A 25,526-nucleotide genomic window follows, 5' to 3' on the forward strand; every position below is an offset into this window, starting at 1 on the left:
CATTTCAGGGCAGAGTCACTCGACAGGCAGATGCTAAATGACCTGGAGCTCACAGCCCAGCGTTCTGCACACATATGCACACATACACACACCTTGCAAGCGCATGCGTGCACACACACACACATCCCCAGGGATGTTACCCCTGGCTACACGTTGGTGATTAGCATCCCCCAGACCTAACTGAAACCAACAAGCAGTGTATTCGGTGGACTTAACAAGGAAGCAAAGGCCACCTTAAACCTTATCCCTGGCAAACCTCCCATCACATTCTGGCGGCTCAGAAACGAGAGGAGGCAGCGCGGCAGCTGACGCCCTCTGGTGGACAGTCTGGGCTCAGCTGCCCGCACGTGTGCTCCAGGGAGGCGGCTGGGGAAAGGCAAAGCGCAAATAAGCTCACGTTTCCGGGCTGCGTGGAAGCGCAGCGAAGAAATGAGAAAGAGGCCATGCTGGCTCTGAGATGCTCACAGCCTTCCCCATTACGTCTCTTCTAGCCTGGCTTGCTCTTCCTGCCCTGGCATCTGGATGGTAACAACTTAAATATAAACAACCCCAGAAGCTCCTCTCACTGAATACCCGATAGTCTACACCCTGCACAGGCTCTTCTCATCCATCAATTCTGTAACTATTTTATTGAATATTTTATTTTTGGCCACACCGCGGTGTGGCTTACAGGATCCTAGGTCCCTGACCAGGGATCGAAACTGGGCCCTCCTCAGTGAAAGCTCAGAGTCCCAACAGGGAATTCCCTCTCAATGTGACTTTTATCTGATTTTACAGATAGGACTCAGAGCAGGTAAGTGACTTGCCCAGAGCCACACAGCCAGCCCATCGATGCCAGAGAAATGCCAAAGATGTTAAGTACGTGTGTTTATTTTAAAAGCATACACATGGTACAAAACTCAAATCTTATAAAGGAGTTCACAGTAAAAACCAATCTCCCCACCACCACTGTCCCTCCAGGTCACCACCTCCAGGGACAACCTTACTTTCTAGTTTCTTGCAACTTGTCCACAAATATTCTATGCATCTAAAAAGAATTATTTTTTAAAAACACAAAAGGTAGCATGCTATACAGGGCTTCCCTGATAGCTCAGCTGGTAAAGAATCTGCCTGCAATGCAGGAGACCCCGATTCATTTCCTGGGTTGGGAAGATCCCCTGGAGAAGGGTTAGGCTACCCACTCCAGTATTCATGGGCTTCCCTGGTAGTTCAGATGATAAAGAATGCACCTGCAATGTGGGAGACCTGGGTTCGATCCCTGGGTTGTGAAGATCCCCTGGAGGAAGGCGTGGCAAACCCACTCCAGTGTTCTTGCCTGGAGGGTCCCCACGGACAGAAGGGCCTGGTGGGTAAAGAGTCAGACATGACAGAGCAGCTAAGCTCAGCACAGCATGCCATACACTCTGCTCAACCTTGTCTTTTTCACTCAACAATGTCACTGAAGGCCATTCTGTAGCAGCAAATGCATGGAGCTGCCTTATTCTTTTCGAAAGTCCATTGTATGGAGTAACCACAGGTCATTTCACTTGCCCAAGGTTGGGGGTTTCCCGCCAGTCTCCTGCTAGCACAAATGCACCACAATGAACCTTCTTGCATGTATGTCCCTTTTTCACAAGAGGAATTGCTGGGTCAAAGGATATGTATATCTGTGATTTCGAGAGCTGTCACCGAACTTTCCTCCAATATGGCTGTACCACCTGACCCAGGCCCCACCACTGGCAGAAAATGGAATCCGGGGTCTCCTGACTCCACAACCAAGGCTCCCACCCCTGCCCCACACCCCACTTCGACAAACCCTCAAAGTTACAACTCAGACCCACCAGACAGGCAGAGCCAGAGCTGGGCCAGCAGGCTCTCAACCACCTCGGAAGCCCAGGGTTCATGGATGAAGGGGGTCTTCCTGGCTCTAGGGGTAGAATGTCCATGCAGCCATGAAGCTGTAGCTCCTGAACACACAAGACCCTCTGGGGACACACCTTGGTCTCCCCAAGCATCTAAAAGGAGACAGAGAAGTGACCTCTATCCCTAGCCTTCAGGTCACCAGCGCCTCCCTTGGCCATTCTCCAGGGATCTGCACACACTCTGGCTCCTGCTGAGCAGAGGAGGCTCTGTTAGCTGGGAGCCTCTGAGACTTTGGCCCCACTGCACTGGCTGCCACGCGGATGAGCCTGTCTTGCTGGGCGCCTCCACCACAAAGCAGCATTCGCCTCTGAGGACAGATGTCGAGAGAAGACCCTGGCGACTCGCTGCCCCCTCGTGCAGCCTCCTTCACCAGCAGAGCGTCCTCTCCTCTTTCCCTGTCCCCACTGGAATCCAGGAACATCTGGTGAGCCAAGGCCAAAGCAGTCTTACTCCTGAAGGGACTGGAGGTGTGAGCAAGGACACTTTTCATCAGCTCAGAAGATAGTCAGGGAGACCCACACCACCCTCTGTAGAGAGTTCCAGAAGAGGGTGGGGGGACGTGAAGCAAGAGTCTGTTTTGCCCACCAGCCCTGGGGGCTGTGGGGGTCAGGGAAGCCCAGCTGACTCCCACTCAGTCCATGGAAGAAGCCGTGACCGGAGACCTGGGCAAGGAGGTGGGGCCTGGAAAGCTGCCTGGTCGGCTCCAAGGTGGGTGTGAGCACTGCCAGATGGGGGAGCACTCTCCCAGCCTGCTCACCAGTCACAGTGGGTACTGTCATCACTTCCAGCAAACACCAGTGTCAGCTGATGGGGCAACGCCGCCATCTTTACAGCTCACACAAGGAAACTGCACAGCCCTTTAAATGGCAGAGTCACAAACGAAATCTCAGCTTCCTGACTGGACACTTGAAACCTAGGGTAGTGTCAGGGAGCCTGCAGAGTGACATCAGACCAGAAGCCCCCAAGAGACTATTCTCTAAGGAACCCAACAGCGGCTGTCCTTTAGGTTAAGATACAAAATTTGTCTGAAAAATAACTAGAAAGCTTCAACTACAAGGTGACAAGATTCCTGAACCTAATAGTTAGGGATCCTTGAGCAAGGCAAGTTGTCAGCCTAACTTTGTGCTGTTTCCTCTTCTGACTGTGGAGTTTTAAAAGTTGAGCTCCTGCCAGCTTTCTCAAAAAAAAAAAAAAAAAGCCAAGCTTCCTCCAACTTGTCAGACCTGGCTCCTGTCACCAGAGGAAGTGATTTCTCAATCGGACTGGGGTCCTCACCCTTGACTCTCATTAGAAACACTCAGAAACCATTGCTTATTTTTAGGCATAATAATGATACTGTGAAAGTGAAGCCAAACTGTGAGTCGCTTCAGGTGTGTCCACCTCTTGGCAGCCCCGTGGTCTGTAGCCCACCAGGTCCTCAATCCATGGGTTTTCCCAGGCAAGGATACTGGAGAGTGGGTAGCCACTCCCTTCTCCAAGGGACCTTCCTGACCCAAGGACTGAACCCAGGTCTCCTGCATTCAGGGCAGATTCTTTACCAGTGAGCCACCAGCTCCTCAGAAAAAATAAAAGTTATCTCAGCCGAGTGTACTAACCTTTCTGTAGATGAGATAATAGCATGTCTGAGACTTGATTCAAAATACATTGGAGGGGTGTGAGTGAGGGTGGAGATGAAACAAGCTTGGCGTATCGGTAACTGTTGAAGCTGGACTCTGGGTACATAGGGATTCTTATGATACAATTCTATCTACTTTCGTACATGTTTAAAGGTCCCCATAATAAAAAGTGAAAACAGGAGGAGGAGGGGACTTGCGGGGAGCATGGTGAGACGCAGCTCCTCGGTTCTGGCCGGAGAACCCTCAGACTGGAGCTGGGAGGCTGCGTGCCCCTGGAGGCCCGTCTGTCTGTTGTCAGCTGCCACTCGGGCTACACGGGGTGTCAGAGCCAGGAGTGTGCTCGCCCCGCATCACTGTCAGGATCACAATAAGGAGAGTGGCAGAATCTACGCACTGAGCCGGTTTAATCTTGATTAAAATCTTTTTTGCGCACGATGTTCCCAATTTGTTTCTTTGTTCCTGGTATCTGGAGTCGCACAGCCTCTAATATGTGTCTTGGAGATGGAGTGAGTTTAAGTGACACATCGTGGTGGTGGAAAGACTGATGCCAGCCAGCAGGAAACGTCAGCCCACCACCAGGCTGCTGTGCTTGGTTGGCCTCTGGGGGCCTCAGCCTGTGCCAGCTTGGGGGGCTCCACGGAGAACTCTGGGCATGGCAGGCAGAGAGGTGCGGGCAGCCCAAGCCTGGCCAGTATCACTGCTACTGTGGCCGACTCAGAACTCAACTGAAAGTTGGATCTGATGAAAGCTGACTCAAGCGTGTGCCTAGAGCTGGGTCATCACTCTGGGCACCCCTGGGCCCCAGAGCCGACAGAAACCTTCCGGCTCCAAACACCTCCCCAACTCTTCAGCCAAAGCTTCTATCTCCTTATCTGCTTTATTTATTGAGGGTTATAGGTATGACCTTTTTCACTTTTTAAGTTCTGTGTATATATATATATATATATATATACAAAGTTTGAATGTATATATATTTTTTCTAAGTTTGAAAAGAACTGACTTTGATATATGGGGAAGACTGGAAAATGTGACCCACGTGTCTATACAACCAGAACAGGTGGGGACATTGAATGGGATAACTTGGTTGGAAAATAGTTGGTGGTTTCTTACAAAGTTAAGCACACGTCTACCACGTATTCCTGCCATTCTACTCCTATGTATTTTCCCAGCAGAAGGAGCCAGTGGTGAGGAGATCTGAGTCTGATCACCCCTGAAATCCTCAGAAGCCCCTATCACCCAACAGGAGCCATGAGCCATACCCCACTTCTGACCCAAGCAGAAGCAGGATGACCTTGACCCAGCCCTCATACAACCCGGTGGGGAGAGTACCTTCTCCCCACCTTCACGTGGACCACCACCAAGCTCAGAGGGTCAGACCTGTCAGGGTAGGGGAACTCCCCTGACTGTTAACATCTTTCAGGGTGAGAAGGAGGACCATCACCGGACAAACCCTGCTCTGAAAGTAACCAGTTCCCAAGTTGTCAGTTGTAAGCTAAATAGCTTATAATAATAAGTATTTATAACAAACATAACAACAGGCATGAAAACTGACTTTTACTGAGCCCTCACCAGGTTCCAAGAACTCTACAGATATAATCTGATTCAGTAATTCCAACAACCTATAATGTATTATTTCTATTTTGTGAATGAGGAAATTGAATCTCAAAGAGGTTAAGCAACCAACCCAAGGTCACACAGCTGCTAAGTAGCAGAGCCAAGAGTTAGAGGACAGCATCTGCTTTTTTAATTCTTGGGGTCCCATGTGAGAAGTCACTTCTCGGCTGCCTTCGAAGTAGTTGAAGAGATTAATGAAATTCTCAAGATCAGGTTTCCCATTTTGACCTTTTATTTCCTGAATTCACAGGCTTGGTTATTTTTCCATTAGCCCCTTCCAGAGGAAGATAGAACAATAGCCCTTTCCCCTTAGGCTTTTCACCATGTCCCTGGCAAGGCATAAAGGTGTTAACATGAGTATTTGTTGGAACCTTGCTTGGAGACCAGGAAGATCCTTAGACTGTGAGATCCTAGACCTAAGGAGATCTTAGACTGTCTAAGAATCCTAGGCTGCCTCCATCTGTGAAATCCAATATTCATGGTTGTCATCATTGTCATCATAATAAGCATTGAGTGCAAACTCCCTGAGCTAAGTGCTCTTTTTTTTTTTAAAGGTATTAACTCAGTTAATCTTCACACAATTCCTTAAGATGGATACTATTATTATTTCATTTTATAAATGGAAACTAAGGTCTGGAGAGCTTAAATAACCTGCCCCCAAAATCATGCAGCAAAGACAGCAGCTCTCAGGTGAAAGAGGCTCCCTTCTAGTTACACAGAGATCCTGGGGCAGGAAATGAGGTCTCAGTGCCTCTGAAGTGGAGAGTAAGCTGAGCCCCAGTGACATCTACTGTGGTCTGACTGTGATCACTCTGCTGTGTACACGGCCCCCATCAGGACTGGGGGTCCATGCCTGACTCCTCGAACATGCGCTGCATGGCTTGGAAAACACTCGTACCTTTGTCTACACATGTGTTATAAAAACATTACTTCTCTTCCCATATTGTTTTGGTAGAATTATTTCCTACAGCAAACCACTTTTTGATCTTGGCTCTCCTGGTCAGAATTTTGTGCACTATACTATAACATCTTTGGTCGTGGTAGTCCAGTTTTCCTAGTAACTTGGTTAATGTGCTGTGAAAGATTGACAGTTTGGGTATGTAGTGTATATGATATTAAATTGTGAATCAGTGGGACTTATGATGTAACAACATATCAATATTTGAAGATACTGGTACTTGATATCCTGATAAGGAAAGTTTGCTCCAAATTTTAAGCTGGAAAGTCACTGGAATAACTGTTAAGAATCACAACTACATGATATTTTAGATTTCTGGTACGTATGTGAGAATTGTGTACAAATTGAAATGTCTGTGTAGTGATCCTCAAAACAACCAATAAAATCTCAGTTATAAAAAAAAAAAAAAACAAAAACAAAAAACATCCCCCCATGGGGGGCTGAGCACATGGTCAAATACTGACTGAAAAATTGAAACTTAAAAAACCTGTGGAAAATATTTTATATTCAGAAGATCAAGTCAGATCTATAAGAAAGTCCCACGAAAAACACGAACAGTTTCACAGTGATTAGTAATAAATGCTGGCACAGCGCTAAGTTTGGCCAAATGCCTTCCAGGAGGCAGTTCTCTCCACGGGGAGCCAACCATGGGTGCCACTCACCCTCTCAAACTCCTCTGTGCACTCAGCACCAAAAGACCCCCAGTCTCTTCCCCCCTACATCCCCCGCACGATGCTCTGATACTCTTTGCCGCTAACTCTCAGAGAACTGGGCGCAGTCTCAGGAGTGTTCAGAGCTCACCTATGCCAAACCTGCTTTTCCCATTGTGAAAAGTCTCCTGACATTATGTCATCTTGCAGGGTCCTTTACGTCAGCCGACTACAGTTAGCTTTGGCCAAGTTATTGATACTTTAGACGCATAACCCAACGTGAAAGATGCGATTTGAATTCCTTTCAGTTTCCAGCGCCTCGGAAACGAGAGGCATTCGTGTTTAGTTCTCTTACCGGTTGCCTCTCCGAGCTTATTTATGACTATATTGGATTCCAAGGACAGGAAATTACACATGAAAACCTCTATCCTCCTTCCCATATTCTGGGTAATGATGCAGTTTCTCTCACACCTCAGCGGCTCTTCTGGGAGCACATGCCAGTTTGGGATGATGGAGGGGCCATTCTAGCCCAGCCATCACCAGAGCAGCTCATACCACCTGCTTGGGCTGGAGGGAAGCCAGTGGCCCCTCAGACTTCCCTCCCTCCCAGGCCTGTGCCAGAGCCACGGCTTTTTTCCTCATAAACTCAGTTATCGGAACCAGGGGCAAAACACCTCATGATTTTGTCATCCAGATTCATCCCTGGAATAAGCTGCACTAAAGTCATTTTTGTATACTGAAAGGAGCCCAGAGCATCTGCTTTTCCCCCAAGCCCAGCCACACCGCCCCAGGACTCCTGATTCTCCCCCGCACATTGCATATTACATGTTCCAGATTATAGATCTGATTCAGAGCACATCTCATACCCACAATGTTGCTGTTCTTCAGTTGCACAGTCGTGTCCCACTCTTTGTGGGCCCATGGACTGCAGCACTGTAGGCTTTCCTGTCCTTCACCACCTCCAGGAGTCTGCTCAAACTCATGTCCATTGAGTCAGTGATGCCATCCAACCATCTCATCCTCTGTCATCCCCTTCTCCTTCTGCTTTTAATCTGACCTCTCCTCTCACCTGGACCTGCTGACCTGCATACCTAGAAATACCAGAACCCTGATATCTATACACAGCTATCCTAAGCTACCTATTAAGTACTTGACAGAGTAACCACCAACCTCAGATTCAAAATATCAATCCTGACTGCAAACACTCTAGTTACCCCATCATTAAAGGAACAGACACCTCAAAACACAATGAAAGGTTTTTGACATATGATTTTCTGCCTGAATGAGGAGAATAAGAAGGGGAAAGACTGGAAGTATAGAAAACCAATCTATTGGTTATCCAGGCACCCTGCCTGCATCCCAAGACCACCCCAAACCCCTTGCATCCCACATCATGCTCCATCCAGTTCTGCCCTCAGATTAGGAGGCCCAAGATGATTGAAAACAGACACTTAGGAAGATTGGTTTTAGGCTCTGAAGGCTAATAGCAACTACTTTAAGTGCCCTCAGCTCCCTGGCAGCACGCCCCAATTTCATCTTGCTAAGTGATAACTAATGACACTTAAATTCCATCTTCTGGGAGCAAAGGAGCACAAGATTTCTCTGCCAGCCAATTAACCACAAGGAGAGTGTTTAACCTCGCAGAATCCGAGATATTAAAATTAACAAGCAGATGCTCATTTTTCACCTATAAAATTGACAAGTATATTTTAAATGGCAGTAAAAAAGCATCTATACACAGGTGGTTGGGAATATGTACTTTCAGGAACATAATTTAGGAATATCAATCAAAGTCTTTTAAAATGTGCTAAACCTTGACATAAAGAGGAAACCTCAAGGATGTTCATTACAGCAATGATTATAATGGCAAATACATATATAGGAATCAACTTAAAATTCATGTAACTGATTAAATAAATCAGAATGTGTTCATATCATGAATGAATGATGATGATGTAAAGTAATTTGATGACATCCAAAGGTGTTTGTATTACAATGTTAAATGGGAAAAGCAGGTACAAGATAGCATGATCCCATTGTTTAAAATTATATATATATATATGTATATAAAGGAGAGCAAACCAGTCAATCCTAAAGGAAATCAATCCTGAATATTCATTGGAAGGACTAATGCTGAAGCTAAAGCTCCAATACTTTGGCACCTGATGCGAAGAGCCGACTCATTAGAAAAGACCTGATAATGGGAAAGACTGAAGGCAGGAGGAGAAAGAAACTACAGAGGACAAGATGGTTGGATGGCATCACAGACTCTATAAACATGAGTTTGAGCAAGCTCCAGGAGATGGTGAAGGACAGGGAAGGCTGGTATGCTGCAGTCCGTGGGGTTGCAAAGAGTTGGACACGACTGAGTGACTGAACAACAACTATATATATACCTACGTGTGAGTATATATATGTATGTGTCTATATATATATACATATATACATATTCTGATTCTGTGACAAATGTTTGAAAAAGTTATTATTGGTTACCTAATGGGTTAACATTGGGTTATGGGGCTTCCCAGGTGGCGTTAGTGGTAAATAACCTGCCTGCCATTGCAGGAGACATGAGACATAGGTTCAATCCCTGGGTCAGGAAGATCCCCTAGAGGAGGGCATGGCAACCCGTTCCAATATTCTTGCCTGGAGAATCCTATGGACAGAGGACTCTAGCATCACAAAGAATAGGACATGATGAAGCGCACATGCATGGGTAATTTTTACATTTTTGTAGTACTTCTCTATTTTTTCAGCATTTTCCACCATGACTATGCAATAGCTTATAATCTGAATTTTATAAAAGGTTTTCACTGTTATGTTGAAGATGATATTAGGTACATCACCATCTTTAGGACTCTTACTGTTTTCTCTTTGAAGGAAAAGAATAAGTGTGGGTACCCTAGACCTGGCCAGGATATTCCAACAGAGATAATGATAGAAAAGGTTCTAGATGAGGTGGGACTGTCTCGAGAATGCAAGGCTGCTCCACCAGCATGCTGCTATCCACAGGTGAGAGTAATGACTTGAAGGTCTTGGGAAAATTGAGATGATCAGAAGCTGTTCTTGTCCTGTCCGGGGACCCTGCCAGATGGGGCAGTGGCCGCCAGTCCCTACCCCTTGTCCTTATACCAGTCCAGGAAATTCAATGCAGTTGAAGGTCTCAGAAATGGGCAAGTACATAGACAGGCAGATGTATATGCTTAACAAGTCACCGATCATCCAGAAGAAGGTCAGCAGAGCCGTGGAGACGCTTAGCTTGGTGCTAAATCACACTTTGGAAGTCTTTCCAGCATCAGGAACAACAGAAAGCATAAAGGAACCATCAAAGAAAAGGCACTTATTCAACCCGGCAGGTGTTCACTCTCCAGAGAAATGAAATGGGTGCTGTTTAAATACGATCAGAATTTTCTTCCCTAGGAATAGTGGAAAAGGAGATAGAAATCAGGTACCTCTTGACTTAACTTATTAAGTAGCCAATTAGTAGTGAAAACACTCGGCAAAATCGTTACATGAGAACTAACCAATGAAACCCAAGCACCATGGTACACTCCTATGAAACAAATCACAGTTCACAGCCACATCAGGTTTGCAAAGCACTACAAAATGGGATGTACTGGTGGTTAACAATTGAAAGTCAATATCTAAACTATTTGATAAAAGGCTGACCTGAAATTAGACCCGTTTCGTGAAGTGCTTCTTGGTGTGATATGTGAGGGTGGGATGGGGGTGTCAGAAGCATCATCAGACCATTGACCAGCGCAGTTAGTCCCCAAGGGCCATCTGGTTCTAGAGGAACACAGCTCTCCCCCAGGGAGATGGCTCCAAGCCTGCAGCTGGCCCCAAAGCTGGAAAGAATGCATCCTTATGGAAAGTTCAATTGTTTCTAAATCTGAAAGTCTTTGTCCCCTCTGGGCACAGCCAAGTCTCATATCACGCAACAAATGCCAGAAGGAATTTGGCATTCCACTTGCCTCTGTTTGGTAAAGACAGGACAGGCTAGGCCAGATTATCAAGAGTGAGGACAGGATGGAGCTCAGATCTGGCTGCATCCTCTGAGAGGCAGGCATCTCTCTCCAGGGGGCCTATGAACCCCACCTGCTTCTCAGCGACCAGAAGCCCCTGTGAGGCCCAGGCTATCTGAATGAGTCTTCAAGAGGAAATGTGGAGTTCAAGAGGAATTGTGGAATGTTCATTGGAGGGACTGATGCTGAAGCTGAAGCTCCAATACTTTGACCATCTGATGCGAAGAACTGACTCATTGGAAAAGACCCTGATGCTGGGAAAAGATTGAAGGCAGGAAGAAAAGGGGATGACAGAGGATGAGACGGTTGGGTGGCTTCACTGACTCAGTGGACATAAGTTTGAGCAAGCTCCAGGAGTTGGTGATGGATAGGAAAGCCTGGCGTGCTGCAGTCCATGGGGTCACAAAGAGTCAGACACGATTGAACGACTAAACTGACTGACTGACCCCGTCCCAGGAGTCTCAGTCAGAGCAGATGAAGGGAGTCCTCCCAGAGATTGGAGCTGGGGAGGGCCCGAGGGCTCCAGCTGCCCCAGGCCCCTGACCACATGACCCAGATGTGTCGGAGAGCTTCCCTGCCCCCAGGAAACTATGGGGTCTCAGAAGAGCTGTACAGGGGTGCAGATACTCACCCTAAGTCCCTACCTGGTAAACTAACACAGCCATGGAACTTTGGCCTAGCTCTGAAGCTGTGCCCTCAAGCTCTCAACCTAGTGAGTCCACATGAAGACAAACCCTGAACCGGACACAGATGTTTTGACTGGAGAGTAGTGGAGAAAGGAAACTCTGGTCCAGCTCAGCTGCCTAAGCATCCCAAGGGCCAGGATCCCACTCCGGGCTCAAGGGCCCTGTTGCAGAAAGAGAAAAACCCCCGGAAGAAGAAACTGCCCTGAGGGAGAAATCACCAGGAATGCTCCCATCATCCACGGAGAAGTATTCCCAGGCAGAGGGAAGCCAACAGCCACTCTGAAAACACTTGCGGGGGTCCAGGTGCCAGACACAGAGGTGGATTTGCCCAGGCTCCCTTGGCCCAGGCGGCACTAGTGGTAAAGTACTCACCTGCCAGTTCAGGAGACACAAGAGACAGGGGTTCAACCCCTGGGTCAGGAAGATCCCCTGGAGAAGGGCATGCAACCCACTCTACTTTTCTTGCCTGGAGAATCTGATGGACAGAGGTTTGCAAAGAATCGGACATGGCTGAAGCGACTTAGCCCACAGCACACTCATGGTCCAGAGCAGAGGGGTCCTGAGGACAAGATGGTTGTCTCTGATATCCACTCCCTCTCTGCCTCAATCAGCCATGAGACTGGTGTCTTGAACACTACACACACACACACACGCACACCCCTAGCATCTAGGAAGGGAAATTCTATCCCTTGCTTATAACCAAGTTACCTCATTTTCTGACCTTAAAAAAGAACAGCAGGTTTCCTTTGAAGGTTTCAAACCTTATTAACCACAGTGGGAAATGATGCTTTAATGGGGCTGTGACAGTCTGAGCCTCGGGTGTCTGTGTACGCAGCCATATTACTTAGCAACACCATAGCCGTTTAGGTTTAATTTCCTAGCTTGCCTGATAAGCAGGCTGCAAATGTAATTTGTGATGCCGCAAGCTGGGCAAACGCATGGGGCTGTTAGATGAATCACCCGGTGATCCAGGCCACCGTGCCGAGCTCTGCGGAAGAAGAGTGATGAACCCTGATCTGCGGGGCCGATAGCACCTGGCGGACACTGCTTCCTCAGTGTCTGGGAGCTGTGTCGCCTCCCATCCTGCTTTGCGATTTGCTGCTGTCATTTACGAAAGGAAGCTTCACTCACCCCTCAGCTCCTGTCAGAATTCCCTTCCAGCTTTCTGAACACTCAAAGCCCTGTAAGACCAGATAGCTAATAATAATAACAATGACAGTAATAACAGTAATAATAGCAAGTGGTTTTTGCATATTTAATTGATACTATGCTCCTGTTTCACATGAATTATCTCAGTCAATTTTCCTAATGACCCCAGGAGGTAGGTACAACTGTTATTCCTACTTTCAGATGAGGAGGCTGGGCCCAGGACGGGTAGCCTCAATGGTAAGATAATAGGGAGGAGGGGGCATGACTGTCCACTGGACAGGGCACTCCCTGCCAGGGGAACCAGCTGCCATTCGAGGCCAATCAGCTGCTACCTGGGTTGCCAGAACTGCCACTTTTCTAAAAGAGCAGGAAATCCAGATTTGTATATAAAATGCCACGAGTTTTAAACCTCAGCAGCGAATCCAGTTATTTATTCAGTTATTTAATAAATACTATGAGAACCAAACCAGGCATATCTGCCTACCAGTCGCAACCTCCTCCTCATTAAAACAAACAGGCAAGTTCATCAACAATTACAGTCCAGTTTTTCTTGCTTCGTGCCCCCAGCCCTTGGCTTAGCCTCACTTAGCTGTATCCCTTCTAGAGCCTCAGCTGAAACTCCATTCTCCCAGGAGCTCAGGATAACAATCTTAAAGTCGTCCTTGGTATCTTCTCTTTTCTCACATCTCGCAGGCAGCCTGTCAACAGGTGCTCTGGGTTTCCCCCTTAAAATTATCCATAGTCTTCCACTTTTCACACCGCACCAAAAGCACCCTGGTGCAAACCACCATCGGAAACCAGAAGCTGATAAGCCACCAGCTACACCCGGCTTTCTCCCTCCCTCCATTCTCCCAAGAACAGCCCTGCCCCCTAGAAAGCCTACGTCAGATCTGGTCACTTCACTGCTCAACCGTCTCCAAGGGCTCCCATCTCACTTGGTGAAAGTCCTAAGTGGCCCTCAGACCGACCCCACCTCCCACCCACCTCTCTCTCCCTGGACCACAGACACACTGCTTCATCCTTGGTGGTGGTGTTTAGTCACTCAGCTGTGTCCGACTCTTTGCGACCCCATGGACTGCAGCACGCCAGGCTTCCCTGTCCTTCACCATCTCCCAGGGTGTGCCCAAGTTCATGTCCATTGAATCAGTGATGCCATCCAACCATCTCATTCTTTGTCTCATCCTCTGTTGCTCAAATACAGCAAAAGCAAATGCACCCCCACCTCAGGCCCTGGCACTCTAGCTCCCGCCAAGTCTCTCCCCCCAGGGATCCTCTTATCTGTCACTCTCCCTTCACTCTGTTCAGTTGCCACTGATTTGGAAAGATCTCCCTGGACACTTACCCCAATCTTCTCATCACTCTCCCTCCCCTGCCCTTCTCACTCAGCCCTAAGACATACCCCATGTCAGCTGTTTGCATTCTCTCTCTTCCCACTGGAAGACATCCTCCACAAAAGGTAGAAATTTGCTTTCTTTTCTGCTCTACCCATGGAGTCTAGACCCATGCCTGGGGCAGAGGTCATAAACAAACGTATAACTTCGTTAAAGGTTTGTTGAATGGATGAAGAAATGAACATAGTGGGCGCTTATGAGATGTGTTCCTTGCTCAGATTGCTACGCACGCCTTGAGCCCATCTTCTCTTTACTCTGTGTGCACCTGGGAGACTGTTGCCTCCAAGAGGCCAACCGCTTAACAACCTCAGTTTAGTAGGGTGTTGGACTGACTGACCAGGAGACAGTCCTAGCTCTTGCACACCTGCCATGTGGAATAGAAACCGGTGATCTGTAAGTCTCTCTCCCTGGATGGAAGGAGCCCTGGCTCAGTCATGATGGTGATGAATTTTATAATTCCTCCAGATGAGACATGCAGGTTTTGTGTGAGGATAGAACATTTTAATCCTTAATTACAAGACTAGGTAAAAGCTCGTTACTCATTTATCTGCAGAATGTGTGCATTTGCTTGTTGGCCTTAATTTCATTTCTGTGCTCATTTGAAAACGTAAATGTTCTGGGAAGGGTAGATGTGATTCAGTCCTTCTTATTTCTTTCATATAGACAGAAACAGAGAAATATAGACAGTATGATTCCAACTCTATCCAAATCCTCCAGAAAGTCTGGACAGTAATTCAACAGTAATTCAATCTGCAGTAATTCAACACATATTCCCTCCATAGACCTCCGTGGACCCAGCACAGCATGGTCAGCACCCCCACAGGATCACTGGAGAGAAGGACCCACCCTGATTAGCCACAGGTGATGTCCTGGATATTCATTCCTCCTTGGCCACTAAGTGCTCCAGCTCAACAAGACTGTAAGCCAGGATAACCGGATCCAAATCTCAAGTTTACTTGGCAAAGAAGCAGAACTGAGAGACCCAGCAAAACGTACTCATGTGTGGCAGGGAAAGGCTTCATCTAGAAGCACCAACTCTAAAGCTGATGGGAGAGAATTTAGGAGGGTGTACAGAGGTGTAGCCCAGTCCTAAGCTATGGGTGGGGAAGGTACTGAACCTTTTGTCATTTGCTAAGGGACCCAGCGTGTGAAATAAGTATCTCCCTTTGACCACCTTCTCTGTACCCTACAGTCTTACTTTCTCAACATCTTTTCATCATTGTCTCACAATTTGCAAGTCAATGTTTTTTCCTTGAATGTTTGATGGAAAAGTCCCACTTTGGGCTTACATGCCCACCCGTCATCACTCCCTCTCACCCCCAGTTACCTTTCTAAGGATGTGATAGGGTCTTATCATGAAAGTGTCCACAGCCTTGGCTCCTCTACCAACCTGCCAAAACCAAGCCTACAAATAGCAAAAGACTTCCCCTCTGCCACCCCCTCCCAAACAAGGAGGATCTTTTCTCCTGGAGCAGTGAGTGAGAAGAGGGAGGAAAAAAAAAAGAAAGAAGAGGGAGAAAGGAGCAATACTTGTGGAGAGCTTGAATTATAGAGAGGGGTATTCTTGCACAATTGGAAGTACTGTGGATGTGGTAGATGAAGGCAAGAGATTTTAGTATTGTTTATGAGATTCCCTTGTGGCTCAGCTCATAAAGAATCCACCAGCACTGTGGGAGACCTGGGTTTGATCCCTGAGTTGGGAAGATCCCCTGGAGAAGGGAATGGCTACCCACTCCAGTATCCTGGCCTGGAGAATTCCATGGACTATATGGTCCATGAGGTCACAAAGAGTCGTACACAACTGAGCGACTTTCACTTTTCATGTGATTTATGATTTATTATGTGATTTATGCTATCCCCTGGAGAGTTTTATTTTTTAATTTATTTTATTGAAGTATAATTGATTTACAATGTTGTGTTAGTTTCTATTATACAATAAAGTGATTCAGTTATACACACATACACACACACACATATACAGGCTTTCCAGGAGGTGCAATGGTAAAGAATCTGCCTGCCAATGCAGGACACACAAGAAACGCAGGTTCAGTCTCTGGGTCAGGAAGATCCCCGGAGAAGGAAATGGCAACCCACTCCAGTATTCTTGCCTGGAGAATTCCATGGACAGAGGAGCCTGGTGGGCTACAATCCATGAGGTATCAAAGAGTTGGTCATGACTGAGCATGCAGATGCATGCACACCCACACACACAACAATGTATATATATTGTTTTCCACCATGGTTTATTACAGGATAATATAGTTCCCTATGCTATACTGTAGGACCTTGCTGTTATATATTATATATATATAATAGTTTGCATTTGTCAATAGTTAATCCCAAACTCCCAAACAATCCATCTGCCAGCTTCCCTCCCCTTTGGCAACCACAAGCCTGTTTTTTATATCTGTGGGTCTTTTTTGTTTCATAGATAAGTTCACTTGTGTCATATTTTAGATTCCATGTATAAGTGATATCATATGGTATTTGTCATTCCTTTTTGACTTACTTCACTTGGTATGATAATCTCTAGATCCATCCATGTTCTTGCAAATGGCATTATTCATTCTTTTTACGGCTGAGTAGTATTCCACTGTGTAGATACACCACATCTTCTTCATTCATCTGTCGATGGATATTTAGGTTGCTTCCATGTCTCTTGGCTATTGTAAATAGTGCTGCTGTGAACATAGTGGTACATGTGTCCTTTTGAATAATAGTTTCATACAGATATATACCCAGATATATGGGATTGCTGGATCATATGGCAACTCTATTTTTAGCCTTTTGAGGAACATCCATACTATTTTCCATAGTGGCTGCACCAGTTTACATTCCCATCAACAGTGCAGGAGAGTTCCTTCTTCTCCACACCCTCTCCAGCATGTCTTATTTGTAGACTTTTTAAAGATGGCAATTCTGACCGGTGTGAGGTGGTACCTCACTGTCATTTTGATTTATATTTCTCTAATATTAGCAGTGATGAACATCTTTTCATGTGCTTGTTGGCCATCTATTAATCTTCTTTGGAGAAATGTCTATTTAAGTCTTCAGCCCATTTTTTGATTGGGCTATTTTTTGTTATTGAGTTCTATGAGCTATTTGAATATCCTAGAAATGAAACCTCTTTTGCAAATATTTCCTCCCATTTCATAGGCTGTCTTTTCATTTTGTTTACAGTTTCCTTTGCTGTGGAAAAACTTATAAATTTGATTAGGTCCCTTTTGTTTACTTTTGCTTTTATCTCTGTTGCCTTAAGCGACCAACCTAAGAAAACACTGGTATGATTTATGTCAAAGAATGTTTTGCCTGTGTTCTCTTCTAGGAGTTTTATGGAGTCATACCTTATAAGTCTTCAAACCATTTTGAGTTTATTTTTTGCATACAGTGTGAGGATGTGTTCTAACTTTGTTGATTTACTTGCATCTATCCAGCTTTCTCAACACCACTGGCTGAAGAGACTCTTTTCCCCATTGTATATTCTTGCCTCCTTTGTTGAAGATTTATTGACCACAGGTGTGAGGACTTATTCCCAGGATCTCTATTGTTTTTTGTGCCAATACCACACCATTTTGATTACTTTAGTTTTGTAGTTTTGCTCTTGACAGTTTTAGAGAAGGCTAAGCAATGGAATTGAGCTGCTTTTAAGTTGCCTTGGGATCCTGGACAATATTCCTTTTACCATATCACTCTTCATTTTAAAGAGTTTGGAAGAGTTCCCAGCCTTTGAAAGAGTTCCAAACAGATATACTCACCCTGGGATGTTCAAGGAGAAAAGTTTGTCATCAGCCTTGACACTAACAGTTGTGTGACTCGGGACAAGTCAGTCGAGCTCCTCCAGTTTCTTCATCTAGAAAATGAATGACTTGCAAGGAATAAGCTCTGAGGCATCCACCCTAAAACTTTGTGATGCTTGAAAGTTCTACTATAGGCAGTTGGGGAATGATGGTGATGAGCTAGCATTCACTGAATGCTCATTATGTGCCAAAATCTTTAAAAGCACCATCACAAGAGAAAAGTTATGAAGTTTTTGGTCTGGTACTATAATCACATGAGAAGATGAGTTTCCAAGCATGATTCCACTCTTGGGGCTGGGAATAGGACAACTTAGCAAAACACAAATGTGATGATTATTCCCCAAATTATTATTTCACCATGAGTTCAAGCCTAGAGACCCCTTGACCCACAGAACCTCTGGACAGCATAATGGGGGGCTGGATAAGGGTGGAGGCTCAAAATGGTGCCATAGCCCACTGTTAATCACATGTTTTGATGTTATTGGCCCAAGATTACTTGGAGGTTCTGCATTCAAGATTTCCTTCATTGTTAAGGTGACTAGTCCAGTCACTGAACTCTTGCTTCAGATACAACCAGCCAACTATAGTAGGGACTTCCCCAGAGGGTGGTCTCACTCATCTTTATATTTCAACACACAACACAGTGAGACCTAAGGGAACAAAGTTGTGTAGGGAAAATCCATGTTGTCCCCATCGGTGGCACCTATGGTGTCAAGGAAGGGAGCTATGTGCAAATTACGGCCTGCTGGCTAAATCCTGCCCACCATCTGTTTTTGTAAGATCCAGGAGTTAAGAATGATTTCCACATTTTTAATGAAGGAAAACCAAAAGGGCATTAAATTATATGTGAATATTAGATATTCACATAAAAATTATATGAGATTCAAATTTCAGTGTCCTTAGATAAATTCATACTGAAACACAGCCACACTCATTCACTTATGTGTTGTCTAGGGCATCTTTCATGCTATAAAGAGTGGCCACAACAGAAACCATGTAACCTGTCAAACCTAAAATATTTACTATCAGGCCCTTTGCAGAAAAAGTTTGCCAAGTCCTGATCTAGAACACAGAAGGCCCACAAATTACAGAGAAATAAAGATGCAAAATTTCAGGCCAGCTTTGATTAGATGAAAGCAATGATTCCTTTATTTCATCCAAGAATTCACATCCTTCACTTTTATCTTTATTTTCCTGAAAACTTAATTGTAACATTTCAAGGATATTTCAAATATTAATTACAGATAGTATGCCTACCCTTATTCTTTTGGCTCTATATATGTAGATAAAGATATATTTTAACTTTTAATTTTTACCAAGTCCAATAGTAACAGAAGGCTTATAATTCTAGTCAGGGTCCTCCCGCCTCCCCACTTAAAGACACCACTCCTTTAAAGTCAGTTAGCTGTTTCTCCTGTAGTTACTTACCTAAAAATTGAGCATAATTGGTCTTTCATGATTGTTCAGTTTACATGTCATTTAAACTGCGTCATGAGAGATGAGGATTTAACTCATATTCCTTCCTCCCAAGAGAGGTTTTCTCACAATTTTTAGTTACCTCAGTAATCAGTGCTTACATGTTGACCCTAAGTATTTCTTATGACAGAGACAAGTAATTTTCCATGGTTACATTTCTCACTGATACCTCATTTTGTTATGTTCCATGTGTTCCACTGGAGTTCTAGACCTCCAGGAATGATCTTCCCCAAACTCAGTACACCACAAATTATGAGAGCAATTAAATGTCTTTAAAACAGACTGTGAAATACAAATGTTGCTTAAGACTATTCAAAATCATAGGAACTCAGGCCTGAACTTTTGTTCCAAACTGTAACACCTTGTGTGACTTTTATATAAGGTAGATTTGGGGCCTTTTGCTTCTGGTCCTAAGGGAAGAGTAAGAAGGAAGGAATGATGAGGACAGTTCCACATCCCTCACTTCCTCTGCTCACAGAGCACTCTAGCAAACAGCAAATTCCCCCAAACCTCCCTGCTCAGACTTCTAATGTAAAAGACAGTCAAGCACACCACAACTTCCTGGCCACGTGCTATTCTTAGAACGAGAAGCTAACTCCTTGAAGGATTCTCAGTAAGAACCAATCAAGTGACTTGCCCAAGCTCAGAACTTTGTTCAGTGTGAGTCCAGGGGATAAAAATGAACAGTGGATCAGATTCTGTTCTGCCTCTGGATGGAAAGATGCTAAAAATCACAATCCAAACTTCATGTAATCATTTCACATACTTTGGATTCAGAGCTGACTGATAAATAAGAGCTTTCTTATTATAAACAATGCTGCAACAATACCCTCGTATACAAATGTCACTTTTATATGTATACAAATACATGAAGAGGATTAACTCCTCAAAGTAAAATCATTGGGGCAAGGGATATATGCATTTAAAAGAGAGAGAGAAAGAGAGAGAGAATCTTTCAAAGTCAGATCTTTGCTTATATTCCATATATGATTTCTAGATCTGAAATGTGTGTGACTACATGGCTGAAATTAAACTGCATCTTCTATGCATTGTATGTGTTCATTTTTCCAGGCTAACTGAGGAATGATTTATCCTAAAGTGCATTCCTGGCCCAAGTAACTTCCCATGCTGTATTGACATATTTGTTGTGGAGAGTCCCTTCTAATTCCACCTATCCCCATCTGTGTTGTTTTTTACATTCCTTCTAGTCCAAATTCATCCCTATATTGTTGTTCATAATCTCCTCAATTCCAAGTTCAGCAGTGCTCTGCCTTTAGGAGAAACGATAGCTTATAATAAAAGGTCGACCCCACTGAGTGACTGTAGACCAGTAAGAATGCTGACCCCACAAAAGGAGCCAGCTGCAGTGATGACTTGGATTACCCTGACCAATAATGAGCAGAAAGAGTACGCTCTTTTCTCAGGGACAGAGACTGTGAGGGCCTCTCCTCCCAGAGGTGACCTCCACTCAAAGGAAATAAAATGATTTTTCATTGACTTGTACTTAGAAAAGGTAAATATCTTTTGATTTAGATCAAATCCCTTTTAGAAATAATGTTCGCAGTCTTCCAGTCTGCCTTCAGCCAGAAAACCCCATTAAGGAAAATACTATTGTCTCAAAACCATGAGAAGAGTTTCTATAAAGTTAGCATCAGGTTTGTTAAAGATAGAAGTCTGTATGCTTATTGCATTTGGCAGCTTCAGTGACTTGATTTTTGCTGACAATAATGTTTTCAAGAATTGAATATCCAAAGAAATGAAAGAACTGCCTGTCCTATATCCTCTAGGAAAGGATTTGTAATACTCTTTGAGACTCAAGTTGATAATAAATGTATTAAAAGATGGTTAAAGTCTTTTATGTTAAATAAGGTAGGACAGTGAAAATTTTGTTCTCCAGTAATATATTACATTTTTAGACTGATATCCAATTCTGCTAATACCTTTCTGGGAAGTAGTTTGGAATATTATCAAGAGTCTTTTTAAAATGTTAAGGGAGGGTGTATGATTCTAATAAGACAATATGAAAATTCTCTGTGGCATTGGAACCATTCAGTATTGAATACGGTGGTGGATACACCACCCCACATATGTGATAAAATTGCATAAAACTTAATACACACATGCATGAGTACAAGTAAAAGTGGGAAAATCTGAATAAGATTGGTGAATTGTATCAATGTCAACATCTTGGTTGTGATATTGTATGATAGTTTTGCTAAATTTAGCATTGGGGGAACATATACAAGGGATCTCTGCATAGTGTTTCTCACAACTGTATGTAAATCTACAATTGTTTTGATAAAATGCTCCATTTAAAAAATGTAAGCCTGCCAAGACAAATGAGATGCAAAGTATCCCTGGATAAGAAAGAAATTACTTTGTGTGCTATAAAAATTTTAGCTATAAGGAACTTCCCTGGTGGTCCAGTTGCTGAGATTCTATGCACCCAATATGGATGGACTGGTTTTGGTCCCTGGTCAGGGAGCTAAGATACCACATGTCACAACTGAAAGATGTCACATGCTGCAACTGGGACCCGGCACACCCAAATAAATAAATAAATAACATTTTTAAACATTTACTCTAAGGCAGAGGATGGCCACGTTGCTGGGGATGAGCAGTGAATGGCTCCTTCTAAGCTCTCTATTCTTGTCACTTGGGGAAGGGAAAGAAAGAAGGGTGAGGACTTCTTTGTCCCAGTAAATTTGGATCTTGAGCCTTATTCTCAAGAAGTAGAGATACTTACTGTAGTATTATTTATAATAATAAAAAAACAGAGATAACCTAAAAGTCCATCTTTATGAAATTGATTGCTGCATTATAACATTTCTACCCTGGAATGTCTTGGAACCATTTAAACCAAGCTACAAGGTAAGACACACCAGTATAAAATACAAAGTTAAGAGAGGGAAGGGCTTCCCAGGTGGCGCTAGTGGTAAAGGACCCACCTGCCAACGTCGAGATGCAGGTTTGATCCCTGTGTCGGGAAGATCCCCTGGAGGAGGGCATGGCAACTCCACTCCAGGATTCTTGCCTGGAGAATCCCATGGACAGAGGAACCTGGTGGGCTACCGTCCATAGGGGTGCAAGGAGTCAGACATAACTGAAGCAACATGGCACAGCACACAGCACAAGAGAGGGAAAGGCTATGTGTACTTTACAGTATTCAAGTATTGTAGACAGTCGCTTGGGGAGAAGCAGGGAGAAAAAACTGGCAGATTATGTGTCAGTGTTGCTAATGAACTCTAAAAAGAAATTTGAGACCGTCTGGGGAAAAGTCAATGCAGAATGGGTTGGATATTAACTAATCACTCTAGATTTTTGTTGGGTGTAACAATGTGTGTGGGTTAAGTCCTTCCTTACCCTTTATGTATTAGTGTTACATACTACATACATACAGATAATGTCTGGGTAGACTTGCTTAAACCCAGAAGTGCCCATATATTACCTGCACAATTTAAAAACTAAGTAAAATAAAGCAAATGTTCCCAGTAGTTATCTCTGGGCTATGTAATTATGGGTACCTCTTTTTCTTTATGCTTTACTATATTTTCTATGTTTTGTATGATGAATAACTGTAAAAATCAGAGGGGGAAAAGTAGGGTGTATTTAAAAAAATCAGGCCAGAGAACTAAGTGATTTATACACAGGTAATTGCAGCACTGATTTTATTAATCTGGAGACAGTCCCTTTTAAGGGACAATTTACCTTTAGACTTATCAGCTGAGTGGTTGCAGATGCCCTTAACCCTGGGTGGTGGAACCGATTGCTCACAGAGTGACCCACACAGCTGTTTTCCTGCCCAAGTCGCCTGGGCAAGGGCCCAGTAACTTCCTGGTGGGTTCCACAGGTCTGAATGATTGTATCTCAGGCTGGTGGTTCATATCCAGGGAAGCCCACCAGGATAACCAAGGGCAATTTTTAAAAATAACAGTTACAAATAGTGAATAAGGCCTCCAGGGTGCAGGCACATGGATTATCTAAAAGTTGCCCATGTAATTTTGATGAACACATATGGTCAAGCATCTTTGATTTAAATAAGCAGACAGATATGTAATATACATAATCTAGAAATAATTTTGTGTGTGTATGACTTTGCTTACATAAGCTTTAAATATTTTTGGAAGCAAATGTAAGAAGGTGGTACAAAAACAATGATTTTGGGAGTTTCTAGTGGTGGCTGGGAACAGAGAGAAACCTTTCAATGTATATCCTTTTGTGCATTTCACATTTTATGTGAATGTATTGCCTATTCAAAAAAAAATAGGCCAAAAAGGGAAAGAAAACCAAATTTTAAATGAACCTCTAGACACTCAGCTGGCCAGAATCACTTTTCTTTTGCTAAAATGGTCAAAGTTCTGTAAAATGGTCACATTTGAAGGGGAGAAGTTTTCACTAAACAATTCTTTGAGAAAGCACCCAACATTGACTTTTAAAAAGCATTAGAAATTTATCATCATAATAGATCTTACATTCTAATAGTTACAGAAACCACTTACCACTTTTGAACCATGTAGTCTACCATCGGAAAGAACATACAGTCAGACTGGCTGGAGAAGGAAAGAGTTCCCATCACTGTGCAGTAATAATAAAGCATTTCATAAAATATCTGTGGTGATAGTTACCTGGCTCACTCAAGTGTGAAGGTGGGAGTAGGCTTTTCCTTAATTTTTTTTTTCTGCCATTTGAATTTTGTGCTAAGTACAACATATTACCAGTTTAAAATATATATGCAGTATTTTTAAAGTATGAGCATTTAAGACTATGTGATCAGCTAGAACTACAGATAGCTGATTCACCACCATCACCACCCCACCGACCCCCCCACACATTTTAAAGTTACTCCCAGCAGCACTTTTGAGCTCAAAGGGCAAAGTATATTGAGGACACCTTCAAAAATCTGATTCTACATATTGAGGTTGACACATTCTGTGGGTGGGAAATTCTGTTTTAGCAAATACTGCACAATAATTAAATGTGACTGGGCCTGATCATAAAATCTAAAATTAAAAAAAATATTTTGATTCCAATTCAAAAGAGTGGGCACTCAGAGTTACAGAGGTCAACTGGAAAAGACTGTTCATTTACAACAGTGAGCTAAAGGTGATCTCATGGTTTAGGACCATTGGTTAACAAGATGATCGACAGATGGAGAGCCAAGACAGGACCCTCCTCTCTTTAACCCAGTGGCCAGAAGGCAAGTCATTTAATTCTCCCTAAGCCCCAACTTTCTCACTGATAAAATGAAATAAATGTTCTTAACAAAGCTGTTGAGAGTGCGGTCATGTGATTGAGTCAAGATGGTGGCTCTCGGCTCTCGTTTTCCTTCCGGGGTCCTGCACACCCCCAGTGCTAGGGCACTGTGACCCACTGGTGCCCCTGCCACTGATGGGTCTAAAGTGGTAAGTGGTCTCTGTAACTATCAGAATGTAAGATGCATTATGATCATTATTTCTGGCATGGGATGGGAGACAGCTGTTGTAATCCCTTAAGCATGGATGATATTTTAAAAAATGGTTGAGGAGAAAATACCTGAAATTTATATCTTATCTTTAGGGATTGGAAAGACGCTGATAGAGAATGTGGTGAACAGCTTCTTTTTGAATCTCAGCTCCCAAGTAACAACAATTCGCCAGATTCTTGCTAAAGATCCTAGGTTTCAGCAAGGCTACAATGCTATGGGATTCTCCCAGGGAGGCCAATTTCTACGGGCAGTGGCTCAGAGATGTCCATCACCTCCCATGAGCAATCTCATCTCAGTCGGGGGATAACATCAAGGTGTTTTTAGACTTCCTCTGTGCCCAGGAGAGAGCTCTCACATCTATGAGTTGATAGAAAAACACTGGATGTTGGGCTTACAGACAAAGCTATGCAAGCACGACTGGTGCAAGCAGAATACTGGCACAACCCCATAAAGGAGGACATCTACCACAACCACAGCATCTTCTGGGCAGATATTAATGAGAGATGTGTCAATGAGTCCTACAAGAAAAACCTCATGGCCCTGAAGAAGTTCGAGATGGTGAAATTCCTCAATGATTCCACTGTGGACCCCATGGATTCTGAGCAGTTTGGATTTTACAGAAGTGGCCAAGCCAAGAAAACCATTCCCTCACAGTAGAGTACCCTATACACAGAGGACTGCCTGGGGCTAAAGGCAATGGAAGATACAGGACAGCTGGTGTTCCTGGCTCTAAAAGGAGACCATCCCCAACTGTCTGAAGAATGGTTTTATGCCCACATCATACCCTTCCTTGAGTGA

The 25,526-nt window shown here is 44.1% G+C and overlaps 1 pseudogene; it reads left to right on the top strand.

Annotated features, from left to right (window-relative positions):
- Positions 1 to 25,526, top strand: part of LOC110130840 (palmitoyl-protein thioesterase 1-like) — a 34,687-nt pseudogene extending 9,161 nt beyond the window's left edge.

The sequence above is a fragment of the Odocoileus virginianus genome, chromosome 6, assembly GCF_023699985.2.
Source record: "Odocoileus virginianus isolate 20LAN1187 ecotype Illinois chromosome 6, Ovbor_1.2, whole genome shotgun sequence".
Taxonomy (NCBI): Eukaryota; Metazoa; Chordata; class Mammalia; order Artiodactyla; family Cervidae; genus Odocoileus; species Odocoileus virginianus.